The sequence below is a fragment of the Vulpes lagopus genome, chromosome 10, assembly GCF_018345385.1.
Source record: "Vulpes lagopus strain Blue_001 chromosome 10, ASM1834538v1, whole genome shotgun sequence".
NCBI classification, from domain to species: domain Eukaryota; kingdom Metazoa; phylum Chordata; class Mammalia; order Carnivora; family Canidae; genus Vulpes; species Vulpes lagopus.
In genome coordinates this window covers 93,117,660-93,128,885 of record NC_054833.1, presented here as the reverse complement: position 1 = coordinate 93,128,885, position 11,226 = coordinate 93,117,660, and the positions used below count along the sequence as shown (strand labels likewise).

Here is an 11,226-nt window from a genome sequence, read left to right as displayed (position 1 = left end):
ACGTTTCTTTCCATTGTAAAATAAGTATCTTATGTTTATTATAAACCAAAACATTCATTATAGAGTTTATTAAGAAATGGAAACATTTAAGGAATAATTTATTGATCATAACACTGCCATCTGGGGATTAGCAGCTTTATGCATTTTGTTATATTTTATCTCTCTCTCTCAACCTTTCTCTCTCTCTCTCTCTCTCTCTCTCTCTATATATATATATATATATATATATATATATATATATATATATAAAACCTAGTTAGAATTATTATATAATTTTAGATCTTATTTTTTTCATCATTTTTAAAAAAGATTTTATTTAAGAGAGAGAGAGAGAGAAAGCGGGTAGGGAGGAGGGGCAGAGGGAATGGAAGAAAGAAGCAGCTCCCAGCTGAGCAGGGAACCAGACGGAGGTGGGACTCGATCCCAGGACCCCAAGATCATGACCTAAGCCCAAGACAGATGCTTAACCACCCAGGGGTTATTGCCATTTCTTCATGAAATATTTCCATTTCTTTAAATATTATTTGGGAAAATGTATATTTTAAACTAAAAAAAAAATGAATCCTGTAGTGGAAGGAAGTGTAGAGGAAGATGCTTCTGCCAGGGAACAGAAGCGCCAGGACAGGACACAGCGCAGATGTGAAGCTGACGCCTCCCTGGAGCTCACTGTGCGTTGCACCAGCCTGTCCCCTACCCCGGACCGGCCTGTGAGCTGCTCCTGGAGATGCACCTTCACGCACGAGGATGTGGACGTGTCCTATGGGCCTGCCTGTGTGTTTCCGCCAGTAAGTTCCCAGGGAATTACAGCTCCGAGGGTGTGGACACTTGTAAGCTCCTGTGTATACACTGACAGATCGCCGCGTGGAAAGGCTGTAAATTCACTGACCGGTCCGTCAGCTGTGCACGCCAACGCCTGTCTCGTTACACCTTTGTCAACACTGGGCATTAACACCTTTCACTTTTTTTGTTTTGTTTTGTGTTGCTACTTTAAGGAGCAAGGATGTGGAATCTCCACTGTGGTTCTGAGATGCCCGCCTTAGCTTCTAGCTTCTTTACACCTTCACCCTGAACCCTCTGGTCTCTGATCTCCAAGGGAGCTCTAAGCCCATTAGCTGGGACTTGCGGGAGAGCAACCTCAGGTTGTTATGGAAATGCAGCAGCTCTCGTGAAAGCATCCAGCATCCAGCTCCCTCTGCAGAGCTCAGGCCTGGGGGGGGGGTGGGGGGGCGGCTCCCTCTGGGCAGCTATCAGCTATCAATCTCAGCTGCCTGCAGGAAATTTGCTGGAGAGGCCTACCCAGACCGGAGCTGGAGGAAGGGGTGCAGAGACGTCTCGGGAGATTGCAGTCGGGGAGATGGCCTGCGAACTCCTCCCCTGTGGCTGAAGAAAGCTTGAGATAAGGAGCCTGCCTCTCTGAAAGAGCAAATGGTCTCAGCTGAGAACCTTCTGGAGCCTGGAGAATCAGCCTGCAGCTCCCGCAACGCCCTGCCCTGTGGTTGGGGGTGGGGGGGACTCTGGGCTGCAGCGGGGGCTGGCCTTCCGTGAGGCCTGTAGTGGCTTCCCCGCCTGCGCCCCAGCGCCTGACTGCGCTGCCTGTCTTCGCGGAGTCCTCCTCCCTGATGACACTGGGCAGCGAGAAGAAGGCACAAGGGGTCTGCGCTGTAAAAACTGAAGACAACACAGGAGAGTCTGGCGGGCCCTCCTGCCGCACAGCACAGAGAAGGTCTGTAATCCCCAGCCCGGCCCCGGTTGTCTGCTCCTCTGCTTGCGTGTGCCTGACGTTCTTTATGCGGCTGGGAAATCTGCAGGCGTCAAGTGGGCCATGGGAAGGGTACAAACCCACGGCACTGAGCACATTCACGATGTCGCATGACCTCGTCTAGTACCCAACATCTTTATCATCCCCAAAGAGACGCAGCCCCTCCATCCGCTGTCACTCCCCGTCCCCCTTAAGCCAGCCCGGCAAGCACCCATCTGCTCTCTGGCTCCATGGTGAGTCTATTCCAGACGTTTCACATACACGGACTCCCACGTTATGCAATCCCGTGTGCTTGCCTCTTCCCTCAGCATGGCCCTTCCCAGGGGCTCCACACTGTGTGCGTGCCAGCGCTCCCTGTCACACTGAGTGACGTCCCACCTTGTGGATGGGCCACGTTTCCTCCCTCCAGCCACCGGGTGTTGGACACTGGGGCCATTTGCAGCTTTGGCTGTTCTGAATAGTGTGGCTGGGGGACATTTGTGTGCAAGATTCTGCTTAAGTGCCTGTTTTCAACGTTTTGGGTATAAGCCCAGAAGTGGGATTGCTGGATCTCACGGTGCCTGTAGGTTTAACCTCCGGAGGAGCTGCCTGCTGGGTTTCCCACAGCAGGTGGGTGTCCCCACCGCTCTAGCTCAGGCTGACTCACAGCACCTTCCAGGGACACTGTCCTGCCTTCCTTATCTACATAACAATCCCAGTGTGGGGCTGTGGTCACTGGCAGGGCCTCTCACATGGTCACCCAGCCCGTGGTCTGTTTGAGACCCTTGATGAAAAGTGGCCCCCTTCAAGTTCTGATGCCACCATTCCTTGGCTACCTCTACGCCTCTCTGGCCTCAGTTTCTTCTTTTAGAAAATGGCACATCTGGCTCTGATTGAGGGGCTGCTCCAAGCCCACTGCTGGCTGCACAGTGGCACCCCGTAAACACAGCTGTGAGGCCCACCCGGAAGGCATGCGGGGTGCTATCAGAGGCTACTGCAGGACTCCCAAATCTGTGTTGGTTTCCCCAACTCACTATGTTGCTATAAATAATGCAAACTGGACGGTTAGAATCACATCTAATGAAGACTGACATGTGCTTCTAATCCATAAAGAAATTCCTGAAGCAGGTGGATTCGAACCAGTCTGGTTCTGGTGTCCTTGTGGTAGAAGGGATGGTGTGTCCAGGGCAGGCCCTGCTCCCAACTGGTGACCATCAGGGGGAACTGGATGGACCACCTCTGTGGCCTGCCGGGCTCTGTGTACAGCCCTCAAGGACTAAATAAACGCAGTGATTTACAGAGAAAAGGCCTTTTGGGGCCGCCTCTGACACTGAGGTCTGAGGACTTAGGTGACAAAGCCAGCATCCGTCTTCCACTGTGACATGTTCCTGTCAACAGTCACCCTAATGGAAAGAGGACCCAGCAGGACAGTGGGCAGCCTCCCCTCCACTCCACAGAACCTGTTCTTCTTGGATAGTGAAGGGGAGGGAAGAGTTGCAGGGCACCGGGGAGGGCAGAAGGAGAACAAGGTTGCAGGGCAGGAGGAGGCAGTGGGAAAGCAGGGCTGCAGGGCAGGGGAGGCAGGGAGGGAGCAAGCTTGTAGGGTGGGGGAGGCAGGGGCAGGGGAGGGTTTCAAGGTGGGGGAAGGCAAGGCTGCAAGGCAGAGAAGGCCCTGCTTTCTTTCCCCAGTTATCTGGGCTCCCTCGGGCTTCCAGAATCAGAAGCAGAGTCCCCTGGAAGTCTAGACTCCCGCAGAGAGCGAGGCTGAGCAAGGCACAAAGGCTCTCAGGCCCAGATCTGGAAGGCTGGGAGCCCCGGACCAGCCTTCCAGGCAGGGGTGCTTCCGAGGAGGACAGGGACACGCCCTGACTTGGATGGAGATCTGGTTCTAGAGCCTGCTCTTTTCAGCAGTCTCCCATCTCTTCAAGGGGTACATTTTTATCTGCCAAACAAAGATGAGCAATTTTCACCTGACGGGGTGGTGAGATCACAGGAAGCCAATAAATGCTCGTTGACAGGCATAAATAATTTTGCGGGTGTGAGAAAGGGGGATGTTTTGGCCAGTGTTGCCCAATATAAATATAACTCAAACCACACATGTAATTTAAAATTTTCTAGCAACCACATTAAAAAAAAAAAAAGATACAAAAAGCAATAGGTGGAAATGCCTTTAAAATATTTTAACCCAATATATCCAAAATAGTACCCCACAATTAATGTTAAAAATTGAGATATTTAAAATTCCGTTATACCAATTTTTCAAAATATGACAGCACATCTCAGTTCTGACCAGCCACACTGCCAGTGCCCAGTAGCCACGTGCAGCTAGGGGCTACCATACCGGCTGGCATAGGTCTACACCCTCCTTCTTCCCGGCCAAGCGGAGCCATACCCCATACCCCCATTATGTCTGCCGTATGGCCAGTTGGTCTTAATGGGGCTGCGGCTCCTTATCGGACTCCATGCACTGGTTTCCTGGGGTGGGAAGGGATGCAAAGGCAGGGATCAGGGAGGTTGTTGCTATTTCCATAGCTTTAAGATTCTATACATTTGGGGAGGGGATTAACTTAAAAATCTATTTATATATAAATAAGATGTATGACAAGTTTCAGCAAGAAGGATGATTGATCATAGTAGTGTCACTACAATAGGGTGGCAGTGAAATCACTCAAGTGGTCACGGAACTGGGCCACATTGAGGTCACTGGTAACCTTGACAAGGTGGGGGACAGTGATGTGGTGAGGGGGAAGCCAGATTGGAGTGGATTAGAGGGCGAGGCGATTCCATTGCTGCGTTTTAAGTAAGAAAATCTGGATGGACGCTCACCAACATGTTAACTGGTTATCTCTGGCTGGTGGGGTATGGTGGGATCTTTGTCTCCTTCTTTTTGTATATCTGCATGTTCTAATTTTCCCACAACAAATATATGTTAGTTGAGGAATTACAACTTTTCAAAAATGAAAGTGATATACTGGAATTGTAATAATTAACCTCAGCTTTCAGGGTGGGTAAGTGGAAAGGATGTTGAGGCATCCCTGACTCGTAGTCGGGGTGAGAAGGGGCTCTGATTTCTCCGAGATTCCACAACGCCGACTGTCTGAAATCCCCACAGGACCCTCAGACTCACCTCCACTGTGGGGCATCCTGTCTCCACTAGACTATAAGCAATTTCAGGGAAGGAGAATAATTTTGCTGAGCATCTACTAAATGCCTAGCACTGTTCATCTTTATTTTATAGATGAAAACAATAAAGCTCAGAGGCAGCAGGACAGCCAGGAGCCCAGGAGCACTCAGCCTCTCATTGACGCAGTAGGTGAATAATGAAGACAGTGAACCCACATGGGGCTTGCTTGGAGGGCTCTTTCACAAGCATGGAACTAACTCAGTGTGTGCAATCATCCCACTCTCCCAACAGCCATAAAGAGTAAAGCACTCTCCTTGTCTCCAGGTTACAGATGAGGAAGCTAAGCATAGCAAGAGCTAAGTAATTGCCTGGGTTCACGCTCCTGGTGAGCAATGGTGCCTGGGTTTTGAAGCCAGACAGTTCACCTCTAGATCACATGCCCCTTCTTCTTCACTACCTAGACCATGGCTCCTCCTCTACCCCACATAGACCGTGGTTCCTTCCTCTACACCATGTGGACTATGGCTCCTTCCTCCACCCCCATGGAGACCATGAACTCCTTCTTCTACACCATGTAGACTGGCTCCTTCCTCAACACCATGTAGATCACAAGCTCTTTCCTCCACCCCATGTAGACCATGGGCTCCTTCGTCTATCCCACATAGACCACAGCTCCTTCTTCTGCCCTACATAGACCATGGCTCCTTCCTCTACCCCATGGAGACCATGGGTTCTATCCTTTATATTGCAGAGATCAGGGGCTCCCTCCTCTACTCCACGTAGACCATGGGATCCCTCCTCTATACCATGTAGACCATGGCTCCTTCCTCTACATCATATTTCTTGCTCCTTGCAGGGTATACTCCACCCATATCTTTGACTTTTCTGTGCCTCCCTATGCGTCCCAGCATGGTGGGCACCCAGTGTTGGACTGCCCTTCCACCCACCCACTGACTCGCTGCAGGTAGACCAGGTGTGTGCCTTCAGTGCTGTGCTTTGGGCTCTGAACAAAATCAGATGAGTCTTAGGATCAGGATTAGAGAAACTATAAGAGGAGAAGTACGAACAGCAATGAAAATAAATGTGTGTGTGTGTGAGTGTAAGCTGTGGGAGTGTATTTTCATTGGGTTGGGAGTCACAGAAGGGGCTGTTTAATTTAGGCAAAGACTCAAGCTGGTCCCTGCTGTTAGTAAGAAACCCAAAAGAGGAGCCAGGAAAGGACTCTAGGAATGCTGCACACCTCAGACCCTTGCTTCCCTCCCCTAATTCTCACACCCAGGTGTCATGCATTCACAAGCACCTGCGGGATACCAACCTGTGCCTCAGTGCTGGCCCAGGTGCCTGGTTAGGGTAGCCAACACTGACAGCACTCCCCCCAGGAGCCGGTAGGAGCCAGTGGTGTCAGAGAGCTTCAGCACAGTTGGCCGGTTACCGTCTGGAGGTACAGGAGCCGAGCTCCACCCCCAGCATGCGGAGTGGTGAGAATGCCGTGTCGCCACTCCAGCTCCGCCGACCCCGTGCTGGGCAGAAGTGGGCCCTTGTGCAAGGGGACGGGTGCCCTTTGAGGAAGAGGCCTGAGAGTCCACCTGAACTCTGATTTCAGTGGCCAGGGTGGGGTCCGGGAGTCCGGGCTTGCTTTCCGATCACCTCCGGTGATTCTCAGGAGCAGCCTGGGCTGAGAAGCTCTGCCCTGACCCTCCACCACACAAACTGGGTCCCTGTTGGACAGGCCCAGCCAGGTTTCACCCCCAGTTGTCACCATCCTGAAATTCCTAATTGTTGAGGGAGGGGCCCCGGGTTTCCCTTTAGCCCTGCCCCCTCACTCCCAGTTTATGCAGCTGGCCCACCTGCAGGAGATCTTCCTCCCACAGACCCAGGCTGCTGACTTGGTCTGGTCGGTACCTGAAGGTGGCATGGGCTTTCTGGATGTTGTAAAACACAGATGGCTGCTTTAGCCACCCAACTTATATAACACGAGGAAATCCATCCCACAAGTACACACAGAGCACTCGATACCCGGCACAGGGAGTGATGGCGAGGGCGGGACTTCACCTGGGGCCCCATCCAAGCCACCAGGGTTTGCTCTCAGAGGGCAGATGGCTGTGCACCTCGTGGACGCCTCCCCTCGCCTCTCCCCAGCCCGGGCGGTCCCTCTTCCTCCTCTGCTCTGCCAGGCTCCCCATTCCCTGTAACCACACATGGTGGCCCCCAAAGTATGTCCACATTCTCATCCCTGCAACCTGTGGATGGGACTTTATCTGGATAAAGGGTCTTTGCAGATATATTAGGTTAAGAATCTGCAAAGGAGAGCATCCTGAATCCGAGACTGGTACCTTAAACCAGAAAGGAAGAGGAAGAGGGCCATAAGCCAAGGGACGCCCAGGGTCCCCAGGAGCTGGAAGAGGCAGGAAGGATCTTCCCCTTCAGCCTTTGGAGGTTGTGACACCTTGGTGTTGGGCTTCTGGCCTCCAGAATGGAGAAAGAATACATTTCTGTTGTTCTAATCACTGGTTTGTAGCAATTTTGGGCAGCCCTAGGAAACTAATGCACCATCCAACTTCCTCTCTGCTTTGTTTTGTGCAAGTCTCTCCATGGGCTTTCCCCCACTGGCTGTCAGGAGGGCAAGCCTTTGTGCATGTGTGCTGCTCACAGCTGTGGCGCCAGTGCCCCAAACAGGGACAACGCGAGCCTCTGGGAGCCAGGGACGGAGAAGCACTGCTTTGGTCCTCAGGGTAGTCGGTCTGAAGAACAGTCGGAGCCTGCACAGCCCCAGACCCCAGTGGGGAGTCAGCCAAATCCACTCCAGCCCCCACTGGGGGAATTTCAAAAGCCTGTCCTGTGGTTTATGAAGCTCTGGGGAATGCAGAGAGGGGTCCTCGTCCCTCTTCCCATGCTCCCCATCATTGCCATGAGTCCTTTGTCCCCCTGGTCCCGATGCATGCAGCCAGTCTCAGCTGCCGACAGCCAGGTGACTCCCAGGAGGGGCCGCTCCTCTGAGTCACACCTGGAGAGCTTTGCCCCAACGGGCAAGCTACCCAAGCCCTAGCCTTCCCAGCTGCCCACTGTGCTCCCTCTTACTGATGCCCTGAGATGTAATGGGCAAGTTGATGCTGTTGCCAGTCTCTGTCTTAAGATAGACCATCCTGATGGATGGTTTCTGTGAGGATTACCTTCTGTGCGTCCCTCCAGATTCACTCCTGCCTTCTCTGCCCTCTCTCCGGCCCTGGTGGCTGACCTGTGTGGGCTCTGTTGTCTTGCCCCGGCCTCTGCTCCTGATTGGAGCTGGCAGTGGGAGGAGGGAGGCCAGGTGTTGTCCACTCCCTCCCCGCTGGGCCACCTGATTGACTGTGGCCCCTACCTAAGGTCACAGCTCCTGTTGGGATCTTCTCCAAGTAGACCCCTTACCTGGATGTCACCTCTCTTCCCTTGTCCCTGCAGTTGCCCACTGCTGCCTGCCATCCCTCGTCTAGGTCCACAAACCTTGTGCACACCTTGCCTTTATTAAAACCCCTTCCATTTAAAACCCAGTTTGAGTGGCGGTTTATTTCCAACCCAGCAGGACCCTGACTGACCCTGTGTCCCTAACCAGGCAATTACTGATTACCCACAGCCCAGCACCTAACGCTTAATGGGAGGCAGGGCTCCATATCCACCTTACTTCTCAGGGGAGGGGCTCCCCACCAGAACACGTGTCCCAAGAGGCAGGGGCTTTGTCCCGCTTCACTAGAATTCGTATTGAGATCATCGTAGAGTCACATGTAGCTGTAGGAAATGGTTCAGGGAAATCCCCCAGTGCAAGACTCTAGTATGGTGTTGCAAGCAGGGTATTCAGGCCCATGCAACCCATCCTTTACTCCCATCTCCGATTCACCTGTGGTCGTGTGCCTGTGTGCGTACCTTTGTCATGCACGTAGAGTCACCTGCCACCACCACCGGCGTCGTGCAGAACACTTCCATCACCACAAGGACGTTGTTAATCTGATTTCTCTGGAGGTTTTGATTTTAACCTGATTTCTTCAAAAGTCTTTTTAAAAAATCTTATTTTCTCACTACTTTGTTCCCAGTGCCCAGAACCATGCCTGGCATATGGCAGAAACTCAAAACATCTTTACTGGGTGAACGTTCAGTGCGTTTCGCCCTCGCGACACCCCCTATGTGCGGACGAGGGGGCCTCAGAGACAGCCCCGTGTGCCCAGGCTCCTGGCTCTTGGGGCCACAGTGGGGCTCCTTCAGCTCTCCCTGCTGCACCCCGAGGGGCGGCGCTGCTGGCATCCGAGTGCAGGGGGTCTCGTGCGCTGTTCAGCATCAGCGTCTCCCCCTCCAGCTGCGGCAGCCGAGCACATGCTCCTAGACTTGGTCCACTGTTCGTCCTCCCACAGCTGTGCTGGGCAGCCGTCCTCCGAGCTCGTCCAAGGCTGATAAAAGTGCTGGGCAGGACGCAGCGGAGCCTGGAGCCTGGCCGGCCTGATAACTGGCTTCACTTTGATGTTTTTCAAGTTCAGAACGGACCCAGGCCCCTTGGCCAGCCTTGCACGCTTGTTTATTTTCGTCGCCGTGTAGGCTTTTGTGATTTCCCCTTCCCAAGTGGGACAGCTATCATTATTCCTGTCATTACCCTATTGGAAATGTTGCTAAACGCGCTCTCCTGCTCCATCCGACCCCTCCTTCCAAACGCCCGAGGAAGACCACCCACAACGGCAGACCTTCCCTCCATTTAATTTTAGTCTCAGGATGTAAGTTTGCAATTTCATCACAATTAAAAAAAAAAAAAAAACCAAAACCAAAAATGAGCCTGGCTTTCCTATCCCAGACCCGTGGACCATCCCTTCCTGACAGGCAGGGCTCAGGAGCCGCCCAAGAGTCCCCAAGAACCGCGAGCTTTCAGGGTGGGGGTGGGGGGCAGGGAGCAGTTTCACAAGAAAACACACAGTACTGTCCTAAGTTACGTTCCAAGTGTGTGAGATCAGAAAGAGACCGCTAAGCTGTGTTCTCCTCATAAATACCAGCGAATTACTCAGAGGGCACCGGGCATGCAGGGCACTGGAGAAGCATACCACTTCCTCTCCGAGGGCACAGATGCACACTGACTGGATCGGAATGTTCTAGATGTTGAGGACACACCTGCAGACTCTCACAAATACTTGAAGAGCCCCTTGCAATGTTTCCCTGCTTGCTGTCTTCCTGAACATAACTTTCGTGTTTTCTTGCTTTTTCGTGTTTAATTTTCTTGCCTTCTCCCCTTCCTTACTTTGTCTTTATAAGTCCATGTAAAACACACACATAGACTCTTGTGCCACACACACACACACACACACACACGTGCGCTCAAGCACACACTCCCTGCATGTTTCCCTCCCTCTGCTGCCAGAGTATTTCCTTTTTCAGCCTTTTGGAAAATGTTGCAACAGGGTTTGACCAGAATGAGATTCAAGTGGGTGATGTGGCCCAGGGATCCCGGCGGCTCTCATAATCCGTGTTTCTTTTCTTCTTCATGTTCCCTGTCTTTTTTTTTTTTTTAAGTGGGCTATGGAGCCCAACACGGGGCTTGAACTCACCACCCTGAGACCAGGACCTGAGCCAAGACCAAGAGTCGGATGCTTAACAGACGGAGCCACCCAGGTGCTCCCCTCACATCGCCTTTTACAGTTTGTTTCTTCCTTCAGAGCAGTAAAAGAAGTGTTTTCTCAGTGAATGTTATTTTCCCACCTACCAGTTCCATGAGAACACTGGGAGAGAGGAATAAGTCTGTGTGCCAACCAATAGCTTAAGTCCACAATTTGGGAGAGAAACATTTTAGTCAAAGGAAAGGCAGAGAAATGAGTTTCAACCTATCTATAAAATGATGTTCTACTCTTCATTGAAGGAAAAACAAATTCTAACTACAATTAGATTGTTTTCCCAATATCTCGGGGCTGTTAGGTGTGACCACACATGTGGTGCACAGCACAACCTGGGAGGTGCTGTTGGCATGGGCGCAGCACTGGGTGGTGGACGGGAGGGGCAGTGCGTGTGTGCAGAGTGGGGGTCAGGGGCTCTCACATGTCGCTGGCTGTAGTGGCATTCAGGACAAGCCCCTTGGAAAGACATATGATGGTCACTACCAAAATGATGCATGCAGTTTTTCTGGGATCCTGCAATTTCACTCTTTTTTTTTTAATTTAATTTTTTTTTTTTTTTTTTTTTTTTTAGTGCGAGAGAGCACATGGATGGTGGAGAGGGAGAATTTGAAGCAGGGCTCCACACTGAGCATGGAGCCCAACGTGGGACTCAGTCTCATGACCCTGAGATCATGAACGGAGCCGAAATCAAGCGTTGGACACTTAACTGATGGAGGCACCCAGGCACCCCTCTGGTTCCACTCTCG

The 11,226-nt window shown here is 52.0% G+C and overlaps 1 long non-coding RNA gene across 1 annotated transcript; it reads left to right on the top strand.

The window, feature by feature from the left end:
* Positions 1-382: 382 nt before the first annotated feature.
* On the top strand, positions 383-10,676 carry LOC121501010. The gene is made up of 3 exons (XR_005990479.1): positions 383-1,723; positions 4,977-5,051; positions 10,383-10,676. It is a non-coding gene; the product is annotated as an uncharacterized LOC121501010 (long non-coding RNA).
* Positions 10,677-11,226: the final 550 nt, after the last annotated feature.